This window comes from Phyllobates terribilis, unplaced genomic scaffold (genome assembly GCF_046119375.1).
Source record: "Phyllobates terribilis strain yellow unplaced genomic scaffold, ASM4611937v1 Scaffold_1__5_contigs__length_1240528914, whole genome shotgun sequence".
NCBI lineage: Eukaryota > Metazoa > Chordata > Amphibia > Anura > Dendrobatidae > Phyllobates > Phyllobates terribilis.
This window is the reverse complement of record NW_027362761.1, coordinates 1122624524-1122638605: the sequence shown is the minus strand read 5'-3', so window position 1 is coordinate 1122638605 and position 14082 is coordinate 1122624524.

The following is a 14082-nucleotide window of genomic DNA, read 5'->3' as shown; positions in this document are numbered from 1 at the left end:
ATGCACGGGGGGGATGAGAGATGCACGGGGGGGATGAGAGATGCACGGGGGGGATGAGAGATGCACGGGGGGGATGAGAGATGCACGGGGGGGATGAGAGATGCACGGGGGGGATGAGAGATGCACGGGGGGGTGAGAGATGCACGGGGGGGATGAGAGATGCACGGAGGGGATGAGAGATGCACGGAGGGGATGAGAGATGCACGGAGGGGGATGAGAGATGCACGGAGGGGGATGAGAGATGCACGGAGGGGGATGAGAGATGCACGGGGGGTGAGCTGCACATGGGGGGGTGAGAGATGCACATGTGGGGGGTTATGTTTACATAACTTTGTTGCCTTATGAAGGGCGGGGGGGGGGGCCCCAAAAATTTCTTGCACAGGGGCCCACTACAGTCTGTGTCCGCCCCTGCCTCCCAACTGTCCTGTATTCAGCTGGACTGTCTAACTTTGAGAGCTTTGTCCCTGGCTTCTATATTACCTCTCCAATGTCTTCATCTCTCCCATAGCTCCTTCTCCATGAGGAGCGGGCGCTTTCTCTCTGCTCAGTGCATAAATTAAATTTAATTTATTCACTTCTCCTGTAATCAGGATTCCACAGCACTCAAACTCAGTTTTCTATGAGCCACAGCTCATAATGAGTAACATAGGAGATTGTGGTAATCTTGACATGTATTGCAGGCAGTGAACCCTGAAGCAGATTATACATATACATGGTATTCAGCATTGTATTTCTTTGTACTTGTATAAGGAGGTGAAGAAAAAGTCAGATTTTGTTTTGTTCCTATAAAACTAATAAAAATAATTAGCAATTACATGTATTTTTTTTGTGAGTCTCCACAGGTTTCAAACTCACTACCTTCAACATCACAGGTAGGTGATAAAGCTACTGAGACACACGCTTTAGTGATGTAATCGGAGAATCTTGTGTGTTTGATCTAGGTTGCAGGTTCTGACTCCACAGGCAGATTGTACTGATACATTGTACACAGCAGAGTATTACAATGTCCCTGGATTCTAGAGGGATAACAAAAGAGATTTTTTTCTTTCTATAAAATTACTAAAAAATAATGAAAAACACTTAAAATTTTGTAACTTTTAATGCTTTTTTTTTTAAATAATAATCATCACAAATCAGCAAATAACAGACATATTTGGTGTCCCTGTAATCGTAACAACCCGCACAAAACAGCGGTCCGATTTATGGGAATCGGTAAATGGCTAAATAAAATGGCGTGACTGATACTCTTTTTTTTACGGGTTTAATAGAGAAAAAATAGTAAAAATGTAACGCTGAGGCCTCGTTCACATGTAGCGTAAATGCTGAGTTTATTCTACTTCTTTTTTTCTGCACGTTTCCTGCAGGTGTCCGCACTTACAATAACCATCTTCTCTGAGGCTATGTACCCACGCTTCGGAAATGAAGCAGAAATTTTCTGCTTCATTTCTGCATGTCCTCTCTTGGATAAACGCATGCGGAATTCCGCACGCGTTTATCTTGCGTTTATCGCGCGATTTCCACATGCGGAATTGCCTTGCATTTTTTATTGCACTGCAAAGGCAATTCCACTTGCGGAAACGCAAAATTAATGAACATGCTGCGGATTTTTCCCCGCAGCAAAAACGCTGCAGAAAAATCCGCAGCATGGGCATTGAACTTGCGTAATCACATTGAGGACCATGGGGGGCGGATAACAGCGTTTCACAAGCGTTTACGCTGCGGAAATTCCGCAGCATATCCGCTTGAAAAATGCTACATGGGCACATACCCTGATTATTCTGTATCTGCTGCTTTTCTTTTATGCGTTTTCCCTTTGTTTGATTTTGGGGCAGATATTAAGCAGACTTTTTAATGCTTTTTTAATAGTACAAAAAAGCTTTCATTCTTGCGCTTAAAAATGCGCTTTTTTATGTGTTTCTTTCAGAAGAGGCCTATAGAGAAAAAAAGTGTCACAGTCTCCACACTTTCCTTGTTTGCTATGTTACTATTGTGTGGAGGCTGTCAGTCTGTTTTGGTTTTGCTGGGTCGTTTCTGCAATCATCTGTGTTCACTTCCCTTGATTAGTCTTCTACTTAAGCATGCTAGCGCCTTCACCCAGTGTCAATTGTACACTTACTGTTGCCTGTGTAGGGCTGATCTCTCTGTGCTTGACTATTTTCTCTTACCTGGATTTTGACCATTTGCCTGTTATCTGACTACTCTTTTGTCTGCTCCCTTTCTACTGCGCCATTTTCATGGACTTGACTTTGGATTCTTTGACCTCCCTCTATTTATCCAGTAAGTAGCACTTACATAATATTTCTTTCAGCAATATTAGTCTCTTCTCTTCTCTCCTCTTCTGAGACTGTTATTTCTGAAGTGACTCGTGTCACATTACAATTGACCGTTAGTTTTTTATTTTTCCCACCTATGGATCCGTTACATACTTTGTGTGATCAGGTGGCGAATCTGACTCAGTTAGTTCAGGATCTGGCCTTGGAACAACACAAACTGGCGTCCTCACAGGCTCAGTTACAAGACCAGATTTCTGGTACATTTACTGTCCCTCAGAATCTTTCCTCTCCGACCACTGTCATGACTTCTGAACTATCTGACGTATCTTTGAGCCCCCCTGAACAAGCTATAGCACTCCCTGACAAATTTTCGGGGGAGAAAGATCAGTTCAGAACTTTCAAAGAGAGTTGTAAATTATTGTTTACTTTGCAACCTCGGTCATCAGGGAGTGAGTTATACTTGGGCATTTTCTCTACCCCCTTTTGCTCCTGAACATCTTTCTGTGGACACTTTCTATGACGAACCTGACAGGGTCAAGGTGGCAGAGACAAGGATTATGAGCCTGACACAGGGGAATCACACAGCGGAAGACTACTGTTCTGAATTTCGTCAGTGGTCTACTGAGGTTCTCTGGAATTCTCAGGTGCCAATTCCTCAGGGGTCTTTCGGAGTCTCTAAAGGACGCTGTGGCTCTGCATGCTCCACCTGGTTGTTTGGTGGAGGCCATGACTCAGGCTATCCGCATGGATCGGAGGATGCGGGAGAGACGCAAGGTTCAACAGGAGGTTCCATTTTGTCCACCGGGCCCGGGTCGTTTACCAGAGGTAGAACCTATGGAGGTTGGAGCTGCCAGCTCAAGGGTTAAGGAGAGGAAACGCCGTCTGGCACTTGCACTTTGTCTGTATTGTGGCCAAACTGGACATCTCTTAAAGGATTGCCTGGCATGACCTGCAACGAATAAGCCATCGGGAAACGCCTAGGTCTGGGTAATTGTCGAGGAGGTCACTCAGACTTACAGGTACCCATTTACTCCTCCGATAAAGTGTTGAATGCTGAACTTCTGTTTCAAAAACAGTGTCTATGAACATTTGCCTTTATTGCCTGTGGAGCCGCGGCTAATTTCATTGATTCGGGACTTGTTCATAACTTGGGATTAGGGACAGTTAAGCTAGAAGACCCTATTCAAATTGTGGCTATTGATAGAACACCATTGCTAAAAAATCTGGTTCAGTTAGTTACGGTGGAGTTCACACTCAAGGTGGGGTCACTTCATACAGAATTAATCTCCTGTTATGTCTTGGACAATTTACCTGCTGGGATTGTGTTGGGTCTTCCTTGGCTGTGCATGCATAATCCGATCATTGACTGGTATCAGAAAGATATTGTCAAATGGGACCCTCATTGTATTGAAAAATGTCTTCAATCTGTTCATGCTTGCTCCGTTAGTCTGGAGGGTCTTCCGGAATACCTGAAGGACTTTGGAGATGGTGTTTTTTTTTGTTTTGTTTTTGTTTGTTTGGAAGTAGAGTCTGAGATCTTCCCTCCTCACCGTTCCTATGACTGTGCTACTAATCTCATTCCTAACCAAAGCTCGCTTGTATAACTTGTCTTGCCCTGAGCGGGCATCCATGAAGGCTTACATTAACGAAAGTTTACGGAAAGGTCATATTTGTCCTTATCGCCGGTTGCCGCTGGATTATTTTTTGTTAAAAAAAAAAAAAAAAAAGATGGAAGTCTCCGTCCCTGCCTCGATTTCCGAGGCGACCAAAAAACGTAATTCTGGCGTTTAGAATTTTTTTCTGGTTACGCCGTTTACCAATCGGATTAATTCTTTTTTTATATTGATAGATCGGGCGATTCTGAATGCGGCGATACCAAATATGTGTATGTTGGTTTTTTTTTTTATATTTTATTTTGAATGGGGCGAAAGGGGGGTGATTTAAACTTTTATATTTTTTTATTTTTTTTATATTTTTAAAAACTTTTTTTTTTTTGCATGCTTCTATAGTCTCCATAGGAGACTAGAAGCAGCAACTATCCGATCGCCTCTGCTACATACAGGGGACGAGCAGGTCCCCTGCATGCAGCAGAAATGGTCCTGTGCTATGAGCGCCGACCACTAGGTGGCGCTCATAGCGACAAGATCATGACAACCACAGGCGTCTGCTGCAGACCCTGGGTTGTCATGCCCACCCATCGGCGACCCGCGATCACGTGATGGGGTTGCCGGTGGGCGGGGCTTATGACGCGCTACCCGGAAGCGCGCGTTAAATGCTGCTGTCGGAGATTGATAGCGGCATTTAAAATGTTAACAGCCACGGGTGGATCGCGATTCCACCCGCGGCTGTTGCGGGCACATGTCAGCTGTAAGAATCAGCTGACATGTGCTCCGTTCAGTGAGGGCTCAGCGCAGCAGCCCTCACTGAACGGGCAGTACGCAAATATGCGTACTAATACGTCCCCGGTAAGTAAGGGGTTAACTTCTGAAGGTCTTCTTGAAAACCTCGTCATGCCTTTTGGGTTAACAAATGCACCTGCGGTCTTTCAGAATTTTATGAATGATATTCTCTCTGATTATATTGGGAGATTTATTGTGGTTTATTTAGGTGATATTCTAATTTTTTCACCTGCTCTAGATATTCATTATAAACATGTCCGTTTGGTTCTGCAAAGGTTAAGAGATAATTGTTTGTTTGCCAAGATTGAAAAATGTACCTTTTCTGTTCAAGAAATATCATTCTTGGGCTTCATTGTGTCAGCCTCCAGGTTTAAGATGGATCCTGGGAAGGTTCAGGCCATCATTGATTGGGTTCAACCCAGCGACCTTAAGGCTTTGAAGTGCTTTGTAGGGTTCGCAAATTATTACAGAAAATGTATCAAAGGTTTTTCTCAGATCGTTAAGCCTCTTACGGACCTCACTCGCAAAGGGGCGGAGCTAAAGGTTTGGTCGTCAGAAGCAGTCAGGGCTTTTGAAAACTTGAAGAAATGTTTTATGTCTGCTCCTGTACTTGTTCAACCAGACCTGCAGAGGCCGTTCATTCTGGAGGTGGATGCTTCTGAGGTTGGGGTGGGGGCTGTATTGTCTCAGGGTCCTAAGACTTTAACTAATCTGCGACCATGTGCCTTTTTCTCTAAGAAATTTTCTCCTGCTGAAAGAAACTATGATGTGGGTAATCGAGAGTCGCTTGAAGTCAAATTGGCTTTTGAAGAATGGAGGCATTTTTTGGAAAGAGACGTTCATCTGGTCACCGTGGTGACAGATCACAAGAATCTAGCGTATATCGAATCTGCTAAGCCGTTGACACCTAGACAGGCCAGGTGTTCTTTATTTTTTTCCAGATTTAATTTTTCTAATACATTCAGACCTGGGTCTAAGAACGTGAGGGCGGATGCCCTGTTTTGTAGCCTTGATTCTGTGTCTCCTCTGGAGCCTCCTTCCTCCATTCCTCCTCAGGGTATAGTTGTGGCTATGGTTTCCTCTGAGCTGGAAGCAGAAATTCGTACTGCTCAGTCCTTGGCTCCTTCCAATATTCTTGAATTCAAGTTGTTTGTCCCTGTGTATCTCAGATTATGCCTTTTGCAAGAATTTCATGATTCTGTGAGTGGTCATCCTGGAGTTACTGCCACCCAGAAGGCAGTTGCTAGACTCTTTTGGTGGTCTGCTATGCGTAGGGACATTAAAGATTTTGTCTGCTTGTGAAACTTGTGCATGCACAAAAGTGCAACATTGCCGGCCGGCTGGGGAATTGGCTCCTTTGCCCATTCCAGAAAGACCATGGACTCATTTGTCCATGGATTTCATTTCCGATTTACCTCTGTCTGGGGGGATGATGGCTATTTGGGTGGTAGTCGATCGATTCAGCAAACAGGCTCACTTCGTTCCATTATCTGGGTTACCCAATTCTGAGACTCTCTCCAAACTGTTTATTACTCATGTAGTATGACTACATGGGATTTCTCTTAAAATTGTATCTGATAGTGGAGTACAATTCGTCTCTAGATTTTGGAGGGCTTTTTGCAGAAGGTTGGGGATTGATTTGTCCTTTTCCTCTGCTTATCCTGAAACTAACGGTCAGACCGAAAGGACAAATCAGTCTTTGGAACAAATTTAAAGATGTTTTGTAGCCAATCAGCAGGAGAATTGGTCATCCTTTCTTCCTCTGGCTGAGTTTGCCTTTAACAGTCGGGTTAATCAGTCCACTGAAACCTCACCGTTTTTCTGTAATTATGGGTTTCATCCTCATTTTGGTGAGTTCTCCAGGATAAGTTCTGGGTGTCCTGGGGTAGATGTAACCATTCAAGAGTTGGGGGATGTCTGGATGGAGGTTAAAAAGAATATTGGGGTGGCTCAGCATCGGCAGAAACAAAAGGCCGATAGGAGATGCTCGTCAGGTTCCACCTTCAAGGTGGGAGATAAGGTATGGCTATCCTCTAAGAATATTAGATTGAAGATACCCTCGCTGGAGTTGGGTCCTAGATTCATTGGTCCATATGAGACTCTGGAGGTGGTCAATCCGGTTTCCTTCAGGTTACGACTCCCTCAGTCTTTCCGTATTCCTAATGTGTTAAACAAGTCTTTGTTGAAGGAATTTATTCCCCCTGTTCTGTCTCCCTTGCCCCCGCTTCCTCCGGTGTCTATTGAGGGAAGCTTAGAATATGAGGTACAAAAGATCATTAATTCCCGTATGGTCCGGAATTCCCTTCAATATCTTGTACATTGAAGGGGTATGGACCCGAAGGCCGGTCCTGGGTTCCGGCTCATTCTGTGAGGGCTGATCGGTTGGTCCGGGCCTTTCATCGGCGGTTTCCTGGGAGACCTGGGGGTCCGGTGGCCCCCCTTGAAGAGGGGGTACTGTCAGTCTCCACACTTTCGTTGTTTGCTATGTTACTATTGTGTGGAGGCTGTCAGTCTGTTTTGGTTTTGCTGGGTCGTTTCTGCAATCATCTGTGTTCACTTCCCTTGATTAGTCTTCTACTTAAGCATGCTAGCTCCTTCACCCAGTGTCAATTGTACACTTACTGTTGCCTGTGTAGGACTGATCTCTCTGTGCTTGACTATTTTCTCTTACCTGGATTTTGACCATTTGTCTGTTATCTGACTACTCTTTTGTCTGCTCCCGTTGTACTGCGCCATTTTCATGGACTTGACTTTGGATTGTTTGACCTCCCTCTATTTATCCAGTAAGTAGCACTTACATAATATTTCTTTCAGCAATATTAGTCTCTTCTCTCCTTCTGAGACTGTTATTTCTGTAGTGACTCGCGTCACAAAAAGCACTAAAACTGCAGAGTTCAGCAGAGTCTTTAGACCATGGAGGGCAAAGACTTTATGAAATCACATCCATTTTGATTAGACATTTACACTGTGTTTGCATGTAGCTTTAATGCTGCGTATTTTCTGCTGTTTTTTTCCCATAAATTCTGCTGTATTTAACTGTCCAAGCAAAGTGGATGCAATTTTATGAAAACTGAGCCCACTGTACATCTAAAGATGTGGCTGAACTGTGCGGTTTTGGTGTGTTTTATGTGGAGCCTAAAAAAATGCATGAAAAAAGCTGCGGCTCATTTTTTAAATGCAGAGTCAAAACTTTTTTGTACTATAAAAAAAAATAAATGAATTAAAACCATGCCAAATCTGCACCAAAAACGCATGAAATAAGGGTGAAAAAGGCATAAAAAAAAAATGCAGCAAAAATTTAATAATCAGAAAAGATTTTTATTCTCTAGTTTGGTGCAGATTCTGCAGAAAACAAAGAACACAGTATTTCTGTAACATGTGAGCACAGTCTTACAGACACCAAAAAGGCAGATGTCTTATAGTGAAGCTACATAAAGATGAGAAAGTTCAGGAAGCTCTGACTGTAAATGACTGTAAATTAATGAACAAAAAAATAAATCCACATGTCCCAACTAGAGATGAGCAAGATGCACAGATGACATAGTGCCTGCCCTGGCTAATCAAAAGCTGCGCTGGGGATGACGGAGATTCGCGGCCTCCCTTACAGCCACCAGGTAGCACTGGCTTGCACGCTGGACCAGAGATCCGTGAATCGATCCTCTCATCTCTAGTCCCAACTGACCTGGATACAGCACACAGTCCCGGATTTGGGTCTACGCACTGCAGTCTCACAGTGCCTTCCTGAGAGTACCCATAACAAAGTGCCTTCCTGAGAGTACCCATAACATGGTGCCTTCCTGAGATTACCCATACCACAGCGCCTTTCTGAGAGAATCTGTGTCACCCTGACCTGGATGCCACAAGTGTAATTAAAGCTGTGTCTGAGAGCAAGGGGGAAGTTCTCTAGTCAGGGGAACATTAGCATGCAATGCCTCCTGTCTCAGGCCAGTAGGGGGAGCTGGCTGCCCCTATAAAAGCTGGTACTGAGGGCAGGGTTAGAGAGAACTGGATTGCCTGTCTCAGGACTGAGACGTGTCCCAGAGTGGAGCAGGGACAGAAAGTTGATTGCACCTAAGAGGAAGTGTAGCAGTAGGAGAGCCACAAGCCAGAGACAAGAGGCGAAGAGAGCCTGTCTTGGCAGAAAGAGGACTTAATCTACCAGACTTTGGTGTCTGAGGCTGGAAGGATTCCACATCCCCCAGCAGAGAACCAGTCCGCAAGGGACTGTACATTCCTTGGCCTAAGAAGCTTGGAGGCCCTGCCACAACCGAAGGGACCAGTTAAGCCGTACAAGGCTGGGAGCAGAAAGGAACCCACGTCGCAGGCCATACAGGCGAGAATACACGGAAAGCTTGGAAACGTGGGCTGTTACCTTATAAAGAGGAGATAGCCAGAAGGAGCGCAGAAAGCACGGTAGGCCTACACCCTCACCCTGACCAGGGCCAATTTCCCCGTTGCTCTCAGACATCCAGGTCCCCTCCTAGCTGGAACTGTTTGTGGGTCAGTTTGCCTGTTTAGTAAAGACCCTGGACTGCAACCTGTTGTCTGTGTGCTCCTTGCTCCTCCAGCACTATCAGCACTGGGACTCTCACTACCATCACTCCCACCATCCACTATACTGCCCTGGGGCCGCACTCTTCCCGTGGGGAGTCACACTACCATAGCTGCACACCTCATCAGCCCCAGCGGTCTGCATGCAGCGGCGGTTCCTAATAACCGCAAATCCACGGGTGGCGTAGTCGGACATAATCAACAACACATAACGGACTACCACTGGCCTGACCACCCTGAGCCACGGAACCGGGTTGCCACTACTACTCCCACCGTTTCCCTAATTGCCCGGATCCGAGTGCCCCACGGCCCAGGGGGCGAGTCAGCTTTGGCGTAGTCGGCAGGATTTCGTGCCCGCAACCACCGGGTACTGCGTGCCTGAAAAAAGACTTTTGTAACTTACCTGTGGCGAAGTTTCCCGCCGTCCGGAGTCTTTTCCCGCCATCCGGAGCCGATTCCCGCCATCAGACGCCATCTTGGACCGTTTCCCGCCGTCTTCCCGCCATCCGCAGCTGTTTCCCGCCATCGGACGCCATCTTCAGGACGCCGCGCGGGAAGAAGAGGGGCGTGGATGTCAAAACCGCGCGAGATCCGAAGCTGCGCCCCACGCACCGACGCTGCGCAAGGTCCTGGAAGGGAGAGAGAGCGACGCTGACGTCATCAGGACGCGACGCCAGGTCCTCGTCCATAACAGCAGCAGCGGAGCCGCGGCCTACAGAAGAGGATCGTCGGAAGGTAGGCCACGCTTAACTAGGGGGGAGGAAGATGTCGGACACAGAGGCACCCACTACCACCAACGCAGCTGCAGCAGCGGTGATGCCCTTTTCCCTGCCCTACATCCCTGGAGCGGCCTGGCTGCCCAAATACTCAGGGGAGCCCCATGCCCTAACTGACTTCAAGGAAAGGCTATACAGTTTGTTCCACGTTTACCCCCTGACAGAGGAACAGAAGGTCAGCATACTAACAGGGCAGTTAACTGGCGCTGCCCAAAGGGAGGTAAAATCATGGCCCACTGAGGAGAAAAGGACTGTGAAGGGTATTCTGGCCCGGCTGCGGGGTACCTTTGACACACGTACCTCCGCTGAGATTAAAATGAGGTTCTATGGATGTAGGCAGCGGGCACAGGACAGCATCAGAGACTATGCCCTAAATCTGCAGGAAGCCTTGAGGGCTATTCAACAAACTGACCCTGGCAGTGTGCAGGAAACGGATAAACTGCTAACAGAACAATTCATAGAGGGTCTGCTGTCTAGCGCCCACAGGGCCCAACTGCGCCTCATGTTCTTTCAGAACCCCGACCTGACCTTTGCCCAATTTAAGGACAGGGCCATAAGGGTGCTCCGTGAATCTGCAACCAGTGGCGCTATAAACCCCCGGCGCCCTGCTATCACCTACCACCAGGGGGCGGCGCCCTCCTCCATGGACTCCGTGGAGGCTGATGCACAGGCCCTGAACCAAGCCCCGTCAAAAGACCTGCACCACCAAGTCTAGGAGCTGACCAGGAGCGTCGCGGCGTTGACCAGGACCGTCCAGGCGTTGCAAGTGGACCCGTCAAGACCCATCGAGCTGGCTTCAAGTCCGGAGGATGTCCCGTGGCATCGACAGAGGAGGATCCCGTCGTTCCGAGGGAGGCCCACAGACCGCTACGCAGAGGATGGACAGCCCATTTGCCGTCGATGCAACCAGCCCAGACACCTTTCCAGGTACTGTAATTTAAACGGGTCCAACCTGGGGCAGAGGGCCGACCCCCAGGCATAAGATCACCAGGCCCTTATAATTGGCGTGATAAGTACGTTGGGGGGCGCCCGGTTTTACCCGTGGTGCTGGACGGTATCCCCATGAGCGCCTTGCTGGATACTGGGTCGCAAGTAACCACAATCCCTTATGTACTTTTTAAGCAGTATTGGACTGATGCTGATATCACACGGTATCCAGACAGTAACTTGAGCATCATCGCCAGTAATGGCTTACCCGTGCCGCAGATGGGGTTCAAGGAGATGACCATTAAAATTGGTAAAGTTGAACTGCCGGCACAGGGAGTGATTATTGTGGACATTGACCGTCATGAAAGTCACCCTAAAATAACTGTGGGTACTAACATAATTGAAAATTGTCTTTCAGAGGTAATTGTAATTCTGCAACAGGTGGCGGTGAATGCTAGTTCCAGCCAACAGAGAGTCCTCAACAAGGAGATAAAAACCCTGATGAGACGGCAGCAGGTAGAACTGTCTGGTGGTGAGATCGGTAGCGTAAGACTCAGTGATCCATTCCCCATTTCCATGCCTCCCAAAAGTGAAATGATGATCTGGTGTCGGACTGCAATCGGGTTGAGAGGTAGAGACTACCAAGCCATGGTAGAACCCGTGTACTCAGACAGCAGGCCCACCATTTTGACAGCCCGGGGGGTGGTTGATGTCCGTCATGGGAGGGTGCCCGTCCGCATCCTCAACATTGGGGAGAGGGAAGTACACTTACCCAGGTACGCTACACTCGCCAAACTGTTTGTCGTCGAATACAAAGCTATCAGGGCTGTGGAACCCTTGCCTCCATCTCCACAGGCGGAGGGTAATGGCTCCCAGAAACAAAAGGAGGACTGGTGCCAGAAACTCCATGTGGGTGCTGACTCCACTCCCCTGCACCAAAAACAAGGAGTCTACCGGGTGGTACAGGAGTACGAGAGAGTCTTTAGTAAGCACCCGCTAGACTTTGGCAGAGTAAAGGGTATAGAACACCACATCCCCACCGGGAGCCACCCACCAATAAAAGAGAGGCACAGACCTGTACCCCCTGCACATTATCAGAACGCAAAGGGCATGCTAAGAGAGATGAAAGAAGCTGGGGTTATTAGAGACAGCTGTAGCCCCTGGGCAGCCCCTTTGGTTCTGGTGAAAAAGAAAGACGGCACCATGAGAATGTGCGTGGACTATAGACAAATCAACCGTATCACCCACAAAGACGCATATCCGCTGCCTAGAATAAAAGAGTCTTTAGCCGCACTAAAATCTGCTAACTTCTTTTCTACTTTGGACCTTACTAGCGGGTACTGGCAGGTTCCTGTGGCAGAGGCTGACAAGGAGAAGACCGCCTTCACCACCCCGATGGGACTGAGCGAATTCAACTGCATGCCTTTTGGGCTCTGCAACGCACCAGGGACCTTCCAGCGGCTGATGGAATGCTGTCTAGGGCACCGAAACTTCGAGACGGTCCTCCTTTACCTGGACGACGTGATCGTCTATTCGAAGACCTACGAGGACCATCTCAAGCACCTGGCCGAGGTGTTCGAAGCCCTGGCAGGCTATGGCCTGAAGGTGAAACCATCGAAGTTCACCTGCTGAAACCAAAGGTCCAGTACCTAGGGCACGTGGTAAGTGCGGAAGGAGTAGCCCCCGACCCTGACAAGGTCACGGCAATCAAGAGCTGGCCAAGCCCCTCGAACATCAAAGAGGTGAGACAGTTTCTCGGGTTGGTAAGCTACTACCAAAGGTTCATCCCCGGGTTCACTAAGATGGCAGCTCCTATGCAGGACCTCCTGATCGGACAGTCCAAGTCCAGGAGTCAAAAGCCACCCTTCAAGGGGGATAAACCGGAAGAGGAGTCCTTCCGCCAGCTAAAGATGGCCCTCACGGGGGATGAGATCCTGGCCTACCCTGATTACGGCCAGCCTTTCATTCTCCACACAGATGCCAGTAATGTGGGACTGGGAGCCGTACTGTCCCAAAACCAACAGGGCAGAGAACGGGTGATCGCATACACCAGCTGGAAGCTGAGGCCCACCGAGAGGAACCCGGAGAATTACAGCTCCTTCAAGCTAGAATTCTTGGCGGTGGTGTGGGCCGTGACGGAACGCTTCAAGCATTACCTGGCCTCCGCGAAGTTCACCGTGTACACGGACAACAACCCGTTGACACACCTGGACAATGCAAGACTGGGTGCCCTGGAACAGCGGTGGATGGCCCGTCTCTCCAACTTTGACTTCGTGATCAAGTACCGGGCAGGCAAAACCAACGCCAACGCGGACGCCCTATCAAGAATGCCTCACTTACCTGAAGGTGACGAAGAGCTGGAAGAGGTAGAACTCCCTGCGTTTCACCGGTATGGAGCCGCTCAACACTCTCACCGCGTGAAGGAGGAGGATCTAACAACTGTGATGATGAATCCCCTACCTCACCACAGCTGGGCCGAAACCCAAGATAGTGACCCTGCAGTCCGCCTGGTGAAAGATCTGCTGACCCAGGAAGATGCCCGCCTAGATCCAGATGCCCCAGAGGAAGCCAAGCAGCTATGGAAGGAGAAGAGTAAGCTGTTCCTCTACGAAGGCAAGTTGTGCAGAAGGATTGTCAACCACCGGACACACGAGCTGACCTGGCAAGTCGTGGTTCCAAGGCGGGATGCAGCTATGGTCCTGGGAGCTTACCATGACAGAGCGGGACACTTCGGTTGGAAGAAACTGGAGTTCCTACTAAGAGGAAGGTTCTTTTGGGTCGGCATGAGAGGAGCTGTGGAAAAATGGTGCAGAGACTGTGGCCCTTGTCACCTAAGGAGGAAGGACCGTACCAGCCAGAAGACACCCTTGAGGCCCATCGTCACCACGCAGCCTCTTGAGCTGGTAGCTCTGGACCACGTCAAATTGGCTCCAAGCCGGTCTGGATACATCTATGCCCTGACAATCGTGGACCACTATTCCCGTTTTCTAGTGGTGGTCCCGGTAAAGTCCTTGACAGCCCAAACAGCGGCCAGAGCCTTCCAGCAATATTTCTGCCGTCCACACGGGTATCCGGAACAGGTCCTGACAGACCAGGGTCCAGCGTTCGAGGCTGAAATCTTCCAGGAGTTCTGCAACCTCTATGGCTGTAAGAAGA